An 11,008-nucleotide genomic window follows, 5' to 3' on the forward strand; every position below is an offset into this window, starting at 1 on the left:
CTCGGTGTGAGATGCCTGGATTTATCACAGTAATATTCTAGTTTGTTTTCTGTAGACCACACAGGTCTCACTGCTGCTCATATGCTGATGGCCTTGTCCTCACTGCTGATGATCAGAATTCTCTTTGTTGGACTTCTGTGACTCAATGACCTTCAATAATTGAGGACAGAACATGGTATTAAGTATTAAGGGTACTGCAAGTGTCCACAGTGAGATGTTCCTTCCCCTAATAATGGACCAAATGTCTGTCAGAAATGATCAGCAGGCTTTCTTGGAACATTAAGAGGAGTGGAAATAAAGGGGCCCTCCCTGGTTCCATAAATTACACAGGAGTATCCAATCTGCTCATCTTCACCCTGTAATTTGGAATGGAAAAATCTCTTGTGCATAAACTGCCTTTCCTGATTCTAACACAATTAATCCAGAAGAGAAGTGGGAACGGGTAGCAGGTTTTTCCCTTCAAATTTTGTTGTTAATTAAAAAAACAATTATCAAGGATTTTTAATTACTTTATATGTGCTGTATGGCCTGTACCTGCTCCTCAGCAAATTAGTAAGATAATGCTTGAAACATCTTATTAAACAGAATTACTCTATCTCCTCCTCCAGATTCACATGCCTACTTAATAGGCCTCTTTTGTGAAACATTTATATCCATTAAGTTATCTCACAGTTATTAGCATTGTGCATTGGTTTCTAAATGTTTTTGGCCCAGGACCTAACAAGTTGACAGGCTCCTATAAGGGTGAGTAGGAATGGACATTAGCCCTGCAGAAGAGCTTCAAAGATATTCCCCCAGGGCAAGTGGGTGTTCTGGACCTGCCATAAAATCTCTCTGGTGTGGGGTATAGAGACCCCCTGGGGAGATGTTTGCTAAAGGAAAATTGCGCTCAGAAAGGACGGCAGAGGGTCCCTGGGATTGAATGTGATAGGAAAGAATGAGAATATCTACAGTCAAGAGCTGACAAGTGAAGGACTAAAACCTAAATGTGAACCATGGGGGATTGTGACAAAGGAAGGAAACAAAAGGAAGAGGTGATGGTACTGTGAGCAACAGATCCATGTGAACTATGCTTCTTCAGACCTTGATGAATGAGGATTCACCTACTTCAGTGTTTCACAGGCTAAGCTGAGGTCTGTAGTTCATCATCTCGAATTCAAGCAGAACCAGGCAGAGAATGAAGGAGCAAGCTGCTCAGATTTAGAAAATCATGATTTCATACTTTTAAACAATCTTTGAAGAAGTCATTGTAAATAATAGAGTCCATTTTAGAAATATGTGATGTTGGGGTGTGAGTATGTAGTTAATTAAGACATTTTTCAAAGAGTTTTTGAATGTTATAAATTTTAAATGACTCTCATTTAATCTGAAAATGTATTTTATTATATTAAATGGCAGTTCCCTAAAGAGTCATCATGTCATGGTGATGGTACTCGTGGCAATTTCCTTTTAGTTTAGTGCTGGGCTGGGTCAAGATCTCAATTTTTTTACATCAAATTGGCACATGAGATTTGCTAGCTTGGCCAACAACAGGGGATGTATGCAGAAGAGCTGGGGCTAATTCTAAAACTTCTATCTCTCTTCTGGACATCTACCGTAATCAGTCCACCGTGCCCTCGTTATCTAATAGATACTATCAGTTTGCAAATGCATTGATGTCACACATGCCAGGCTGCCACTTACCTGGATGAGAGTCTCATTATGGCATACATTGCTCATGAAATATGTGTGCAGTGTTAGGGAAGTTATGGAAGCCCTTTCATCTGCGGGAAAAATAATTTTTAAAAATTTGTTATGAATAAATGGTCATGGTAGGGATTTTAAGGGAACACTAGGTACAGGCTTGAACTTCAAGTTAGATGCAGGAAATATGATGGATATAAAGAGAAAATGGAAAATAGAATTTGAGAACTGTAAAATGAGCATGTTGACTAAAATTTATAAGGGTTGCAGTCATCACTAGGAAAGTGAGAGTTGCAAAGCAGTTTAGAAATTACTTTCAGTAGATCAAAGGATGACTAATTGGTGGCAGACCCTAAGTGGAGTTTCCCTGAGTTGGAACAATGGCCTCCTCTTCCGAGTTATTTAATTGCAGGGGTGATCAGATGGAAGTAGGTGAACTATATGGCAGGGGTGGGTGTGTGTGTGCGTCTTTGCTTGTGGATGACACATGACCAGAGCCTGCATGCATTTGGACGAAGGTTTGCTTCTCATTTTGGTGTGGCACACAGCTGTGAGCAGGAGAGCAGTGGCAGCCCAGGGCAGAGAACTGGATGGGCAGCCCATGTGTCAGGAGTGCATGAGCATTGGGCAGCCCAGGAGGATGCAGTGTTGAGAACACGTCCTGCGCACTCCAGAAGCACACTCAGAGGAACCTGCAGGTTGTCGACGAGACAGGAAGTCTATACAGGATAGTTTACTGCTGAATCCCTTGGGAGTGCAGGTGAGACCTCTAACACTAGAGAATAAGTGTTTGTTCTCCCTTGTCCTCTACCCATGGAAACAGAGTAGAGTTGGATATGATCCAGGTTACCTGAAATGGTAAGAGATGGAACATGAAGGGAGAACAAGGGGTACTTGGTCCCCTTACATAGTTTATCTAAGGCCAGCAACTCAATGCAGCTTACCTGGAAGGGACTTTGCTTCCATTCTCGAATTATAATTCCTTTATGACTTTCCCCAGAATGCCTTCACTTTTTAAAATTTTATGTCATTTGTTTTTATTCTGTCCTTATTTAACACACCTGTGCCCACTAGGCTATCCTTCTTAAAGGGTAGGGCCTCTCTCTTTTATTTTTTTGGCTCCTCTAACCAAACTCTAAAGTACATTGGACACAATAGACTCTCAAAAATGTTTACTAGATAAATGAAATGCCATCTTTTCTTCCTCCAAATATCTTATCTAAAAATGAATGGTTTTCCCATTAGTTTAAAATTTTGAAATTTTAAAATATAGATGGTTTGTTTAATACAAACATAATTTCCTACTGTGGCTTTTTCATTATATCAGGAAAATATTTTTAGATCATTTCCTTCTGGCCAAGAAATGCGTTCTGTTAAAATTAAAAAGGTAAAAATTGATGACTTGTCTATAATGCAAAGGTATTTTATGGAAATCTTGTTCTTTTGAGAGCCCATAAGTGTGAATTGCAGTAATTCAGTGTGGAGTGACTGTTTTTGTTCCAATAAAAACTTTTTATCCTATATGCTTGTTGTCATTTTCTAATTTATAAGATGGGGCTAATAATCCTCCTCCATTGACCTCCTAAGTTTATTGTGACACTCAAATAATGGATTGAATCTTTGTAAGGTGTCAAGCCTATGAGGATATTAGAATATAAGGATTCTTCATTCACCCATATATTCACTCAATGTATATTCAAGCGCCATGTGTGTGCAAATGCTAGGTACAAATGCTCTAGAGAATTCCAAGATACATAAGGACCTCATTTGTCTTCCCTTCAAACAAATGTCTTTTAACTTCATAACATCCAAAATTGATAGCCCATGTAGCAATCTTATAGATAAACCAATGAGGCAAATAAGAGATTTTGTTGATGTAAGTCTCTGAAAGGCAGAAAGGCTTCAAGAAGTTTAGAAAACTTTCAGCAATGGCATTGTAGTTATAAAGCAGCAGATTAAACCAATGAATAAGAAAAGGTGGTGGCATTCAAAGAAAACTATCTTCCAGTATTCGAAGGCCCATATTATGGAAGAAACATTAGATTCATTCTCTGTGTTTGGCTCCAAGAGGCAGAATAGAACCAATAAATGAAAATTACAAGGACATAGATTTCAGATTATCACAAAGGAGTGATAATTAATATGCTAAACTATTGGAAACCAGAATAGGCTGCCTGAGGGCAGGGGAGTTTTCTGTAACTGGAAGAGTACAAGCACAAATGTATACCTCTCGTTTGAACTGGAGTGCTTTACGTTGTTTTCCAACACGGAGATTCTGAAATTGAGTGAGTCTATTGAAGTTGGTCTTATTAAGCTGTGGAATTCCTACTTTCCCCTTCCTTTTTGTGGACCCACTCCCCAGCTCTCTTTCCCCTTTCCTTCTGAAGGAGACAGAGTCAAGGTGAAGAGTAAAGTTTCCTGTAGTATTAATTCTGCCAGTAGAACATAGAGAGTTTCTCCCTCAAGATGAGGTTTCTATTTAAGGATAAAACCAGGGTCTCAGATTTATGTTTGCATTTATCTTTCTTTTTATTTTAAATGGAAGCATGGGTTTTTAATATTGTGTTCATATTGTTTCATTTCATCTTCCAAATTTAAGTGTGTAGGGACAAAGCAAGCCTATTTTGCTTTGACACAGGATTCGCTCTTTCCTCCTCTCTTCTCAATCAGACAGTTTTAAATTTTGGTTAGGCACATAAACACACTGTGATGGACGACATTAATAAATAAGTATTACGCTGGCTCTGCTTGAGCAGTCCCTCTTCATCTTTATCTTTTTTTTTGTTTAAATCCTGTGAGGTCTTAGAATGCTCTTTATGGAGATCAAGAAGATTAAGCAAAATTAGCTCTCAACTAGATAATGGGCTTCTCTCTCCTGGCATGTGTCTCCCTTCTCTGCACGTGGTGGCTCCCTCTGATATCAACAGGAGATTCACAGATGGGGGAAAATATTATATTCTGGAGCACAGGACGCACGATGGGATTTCCACTTTCTCTTTAGTTCCTATCAGTGAATATGTTAGAATTGGAATCCAAAATGAAAATGATAAGAAATTCAGCTGGTTACTTGGGGGCCTTGACATTCATCTGTCTGCAGGGCAGGCTGACCTGCTCAATCTCGGAGCTAGAGGTATCTGCCCTCATCTTGAGAGTAACTAAATCACAGGTTCATAAACATATGATTGCATAAAGGAGATTATTTGCAGGGGAACCATGCTTCACCCATGCCAAGCAGTGAAATTCATGCTGTTTATACTGTCCTCCAGAGAGAGACTGGTTTACTCATGAGCAGAGTCGGCAGCTGCCTACATGGAATAATTTGAGGATCAATGAGCGGCCCCCATGCTTTAAAATACATCTCCCTCATCAGTCTGCAGTGGTGCCTGAAATTTCTACCATTACTGTCATTTCTGAAAAGCCTTTAAGAGGACATATGCCCTATTATCTTGAGGGAGGCAACCTTAATTAACTACATAACGTATTAGAATGGATGCATTTTCTTGTTAATAACCCATTACTACCATTGACATCCAGCAAAGATTAGGGATCTGAAGAAATAGAAGCAAGGGCAGGTGAGTTTATAAAGGAGTAAATGGAGTAAGGTAAGTAGAAGGTGAGGAATCATAGTGTGTGTGTAGGGGGTATTACTCAGGTCCTAGTGCGGGACTCTAAAATAGGGACAACCAATGGGGAGAAAGATGGTTCTGGGTATTTTGCGGCAGGTACTGGGTTATACAAGTTCCCAAAATGTGAGAAGAGAAAACAAAAGGAAGTATGGAAGGGTATGAAGGACAAAATTCATTTACCTCATAATTTTGCTAAACCAGGACTTACCCCTCTCAAAGAACTTCATAGTCTTAATAACCACTAATAGAGTGATTTCAAACTAACTTAAATGCTCTCATTGGAGGGGAGAGTATATGACTTTAATCCCATCTTAATGGAATAGAGAACTGATCATTATAATTTGGATGGCAATATTTTACCAATTTAAAGTGCTTTTTTGGGACTTGTTATCTATAATATCTGCCATGTTTTTTTTTTTTAACCATGGTTTCTTCAGAAGTTTTATTTCAAAATACTTATTCCACCCCCACTATAAAGCATTCATAGTGTTTAATGAGACTCAGAGTATTTTAGAGCTCTTGGGGATTGAATCATGTACTTCATGAAAGATATGTTCACATCTTAAACTGCATTCCTGTGAGTGTGAACTCATTTGTAAATAAGACCTTTTGAAGATGTCATTATTAGTTATGGTATGGCCAAATTGAATCAGGCTGGGTCTTAATCCATGTGCCAGGAAGCTTTAGGAAGAGTGCAAATTTAAATGCAGTCAGTCAGAGGAAGCCGGACGGAAGCCAGTAGAAGTCAGAGGCAGAAGAAGCCAGAGAGGAGAGAGCGCCCCATGTGACAGAGACAGAGCCACCGCAAGGATGCTACTGACCCCAGGAGAAAGCATGGTCTTGCTGACATCTTGCACTTTTAGCCTTCAAAACTACCATTTCATAATTTTTGTCACAGCAGATGTGGCAAACTAAGACAGGAACTGAACTTGATGGCTTGAGATCTTCTAGCTCAAAGCCATTACTTTAGAGAAGAGAAACTGAGACCCACTGTCATGAAATGTCATTATTTATTCATTCATTTATTCAGCAAGTATTACTGAATATCAACAGAGATAAGTGGTAAGTAAACATAGATATAGTACTTTCCCTCAAGGAGCATATGTTTTAGTGGGGGATGGGGGAAGATACTAAACAACTCTCTTGGTTTCCTGGGGCTGCTATAACAAATTACCAAAGTTGGGTGGCTTAAGACAACAGAAATTTAATGTCTCACAGTTCTGGAGTCTAGAAATTGAAAACAAGATGTTGGCAATGCCATGCTCACTTCCAAGCCTTGAAGGGAGGATCTTCCTTGCCTCTTCCAGCTCCTGATCGCCCCAGGCCTTCTTTGGCTTGTGGCAGAATAACTCCATTTTCTGCCACCATCCTTACATGGATGTGTCTGTGTCTTCATGTACAATTTTCCCTCTTCTTATAAGTATACCAGTCATAGTAGATAAACTGCCCACCCTGATCTGGGATGACATCATCTTAACTATATTGGCAAACACCTTATTTCCAAATGAGGTCACATTTATAGGTACTGGGGATTAGGACATGAAAGTATCTTTTCAGTGAACACAATTCAGCGCACATGAACTGATCACACAAATAAGTATAAAATAAAAGTGATGATAAGTGTTACATGTTTTATGAAAGTAGGGGAATGTGACCCTGAAGAGGTGGTGCCAGAAAAACCTCACTGAGAATATGATTTTTGAATTACTACCTGAAGGCTGAATAGGTCTTCACTAAGCAAATAGGAGAAAAGATAAAGAACAATCCAGACAATGGGAAGAGCTTGTGCAAATGTCCTGTGGTAGGAGGACCTGGCATATTTAAAGAGTCCACAAAGGGCCTGGATTGTTGAAGCTCAGAGAGTGAGAGTGAGAAGATGCTGGAGAGGTAAACAAGCAAAGATTGATCATATAGGGCTTTGTTATAGACTTTGGACCTTATTCCAGGGGTGGTGTGGAGAAGGGACTGGAGGATGATACAAGCGGGTTCAGGGACTGAAACTGTGATCCAGAAGAAAACTGGTGGTGCCTTGTCCAAGTTTTGGTAGAACTGGCACTAAGTCTTCATTTCTTGCCTAACAAGATTGTGTTCTTTCTGTTCATGGTAGTCATTTGTTGTTGTCTGAACTTCTCACCATCTATTTATCTCATATCCATTTTAGTTGGGGATCGATCCCTCCTTACAGCCAGTACCTGTGGTTTGGTTGGAGCTGATTCCATCCTTAGTTCTGAAGATATCATGTAACTCATACCTGACTAATGAGATCCTCAGATTCTCCTGGTACCACAGCAATTGACTCAGGAATGGGCATGTGATCCACTCGGCATATGAGATGCCATCGAACTGTTGCTAGGACTTCTAAGACAGAGAAAAATAATGAAGCAGGACCTACTGAAGTCATCTTAACAATAGGTGGAGATGAAACTGAAGCCCACACAGCCAGCTGTAAGACAGATGTGAGAGGTGGAGCAAAAATACATCCAGATGGCATTATCTGAGCCCTGAGTCTAGACATGACAAATAGCCACACCCTGGATTTTAATATGGAAGTCAATGATATCCCATTTAATTGGAGTTGGTTTTTGTCGGTTTATCTATCATGTACAAATCAGAGTCCCAGCTAAAACAGTGCTAAATTCTTTGTTCCTTTATTACCTTATTTGGGACATCACCAAAAAGGGATAAGTTATGATTTCCAATACAACCTTTGCAGGAAAATAATTTTACTATAAAAGTAGCTTCTCTGGATTCATTTGAGTCTAACACTAGAAACTTTAGTATTAAATTACTTTGCTTACCATATGATATCAAATTTCCACGATATTTTATTCTAACTAAACATATTCCTTCACTAAATAATCATATATTGGCAAAAGCTTTAACATATATATTATTTAGAAAAATGTTTTTAAGTCAAATTTCCTATCATTAGGGAAAAACAACCAGCTGACTAATATTCCTCAAATAATATAGTGGCATATGCTACAAAAGTAATTTTGATGCCTCTTTAAAAATACTGGTTTCTACATTCATCAAGAACTCATTTCAGATCTCTATTGTAATATTTTTATTCTCCTTATCTGTAATTCATGAACAGACTCTATTTTCTCACTTACCTTAATCCAGGTAATGGCACATACAATTTCTTGAAGTTTTTCACATCATTTCAGAATTTTCATTTTCTTTGTAGAAAATATCTAAAGAATTTACAAGTTGTAATATTTAAAAATATATACAAAATCTAATGGAAAAATTGTAAAGTGAGGCTTTTGTGGGAATTTTTGAAACCGTAGAAGATACTTTTTAAAAATTAAGTGAAATTCTCTTTCACCTTCTAATTGTATTGTATGTAATACTCCACCAGGAAGCAAAGCATTCATTCATACATTTTAGAATTAAATGTGTTTCAAGAAATTTACCAGTGACTATTTGTTCTGATTTATATTTTACCAAACCAAAGCACTGGTAGGTTTAGGTGACAACTCACAGAGAGCTCTTCTTTTTTTTTTTTAAACTTTTTTTATTAATTAAAAAAAAATTAACAAACAAAACATTAAGATGTCATTCCATTCTACATATACAATCAGTAATTCTTAATATCATCACATAGTTGCATATTCATCATTTCTTAGTACATTTGCATCGATTTAGAAAAAAGATATAAAAAGACAACAGAAAAAGAAATAAAATGATAATAGATAAAAAAAGATTATACATACCATACCCCTTACCCCTCACTTTCATTTACCACTAGCATTTCAAACTGAATTTATTTTAACATCTGTTCCCCTTATTATTTATTTTTATTCCATATGTTCTACTCTTCTGTTGATATAGTAGCTAAAAGGAGCATCAGACACAAGGTTTTTACATTCACAGTCTCATTGTGAAAGCTATATCATTGTTCAGTCATCATCAAGAAACATGGCTACTGGAACACAGCTCTACAGTTTCAGGCAATTCCCTCCAGTCTCTCTGCTACATCTTGAACAACAAGGTGATATCTACTTAATGCGTAAGAATAACCTCCAGGATAACCTCTCGACTCTGTTTGGAATCTCTCAGCCATTGACACTTAGTCTCATTTCACTCTTCCCCCTTTTGGTCAAGAAGGTCCCTTGATGTTAATTCTCAGCTCATTCTAGGGTTTTTCTCAGTCCTTTGATGCTGAGTCTCAGCTCATTCCAGGATCTCTGTAATACGTTGCCAGGAAGGTTCACACTCCTGGGAGTCATGTCCCATGCAGAGATGGGGAGGGTGGTGATACTGCTCATCATGTTGGCTAGAGAGAGAGGTCACATCTGAGCAACAAAAGAGGCTCCACAGAGAGCTCTTCTTTAAGAGAGCTCTTCCATATTTAAAATATGGAAGCCAGTAGAGCAATTTTTTTTCCCTCAAGTTGGAATGTTGAGGATCAGCCCTAGTCTAACAGACATTGATGCTGGCTGTTCTGTCCATTTATTTTTCCACTTGAAATCTGAGTTTTCCGAGGCACCTGTGAATGAAACATCTGCCTTTGCTGTGGTAACCAAGACCTGTGTGGCAGGTACATCATGGTGGCACCCAGGCAAGCTCTAGAGGGCCTTGGCGCTTAGGAGGTCTGCCTAATAAGGGACAATCCCTCAGACCTGGAACATGATACTTTCACTTATCATTTTGGTTTGGACTAGGAGGGACAGTCAACAGGGCTGGTGGAGGAAATTGAGAATGAGGTGGTAGATTTTTCCTTATTTACATGGATTTCTGAAAAGAGAATAATTAACTTCTTTAGGACCTAAAGAAATATACAGAATTGAGTATGTACAGTTAAATAAATGGTGTCATGGTTATGCCAATATTTGACAAAAACAAAGGAGGAAGTGGGATTGTGAAAAATCTAAGGACCAGCTATACATGTATTTATCTATGTATCTATTAATATTAATATTAGTTCATCATGCAAGAAAAGGAAGATGAATTAATCAGAGATTTTGCCATTAATGTGCATGCAGTCTAAAACAGGCACACAAGTGATATTAATAAATAATTACTATACATATTTGAATGGATTGTCTGGTGTGTTGAATATATCTCAACAAAATTACATTTTAAAACTGTACAAAAATGGTTTTATGTTCAAAGGACTGTTGGTTAGAATAATCAAGAAAAGCTACCTGAAAGAGTAGCTATGTCTTGATGATTGTGCAAGGTTTGTAAGGGCATTCTAAGGAAAAGAAACAGTATGAATAAGGTTATTGAGGTAGAAGAGTGAGAGTTCAAAATAGTGGACAACAAGGAGTTCATGAACAGAGGGAGTAGAAGGAAGATTGGAAAAATAAGTTAAAGCTAGGAGAGCATGGAGGCACTTGAAAGCTATACCAAGGATTTTGTAGTTTATCTTTGAGGCAACGAGGAGCCATAGGGTACTTGGGAGCATGAAAACAGTAACATGGTAAGAAGGTTTTAGGGAGATTAAGATGGTAAGGGAATAGGAGGCTACTGCATTAGTCCTAGTAAAAGGTAATAGAGGCCATTTCAGGGAAAAAGGAAGGAAGGGACGGTTGGGAACGATGCTGGAACGATGAGCAGATCTTGGCAATTGACTGGATGTGGAGACAAGGACAAGAAAGAAGTGAGAGGTGATGTTGAGGAGATAAGCAAAGGTGACCATTTGAAAAAAGGGAAATTCAGGAAGCGGAGCAAGATATAGTAACATGAAA

Source organism: Tamandua tetradactyla, chromosome 21, assembly GCF_023851605.1.
Source record: "Tamandua tetradactyla isolate mTamTet1 chromosome 21, mTamTet1.pri, whole genome shotgun sequence".
NCBI lineage: Eukaryota > Metazoa > Chordata > Mammalia > Pilosa > Myrmecophagidae > Tamandua > Tamandua tetradactyla.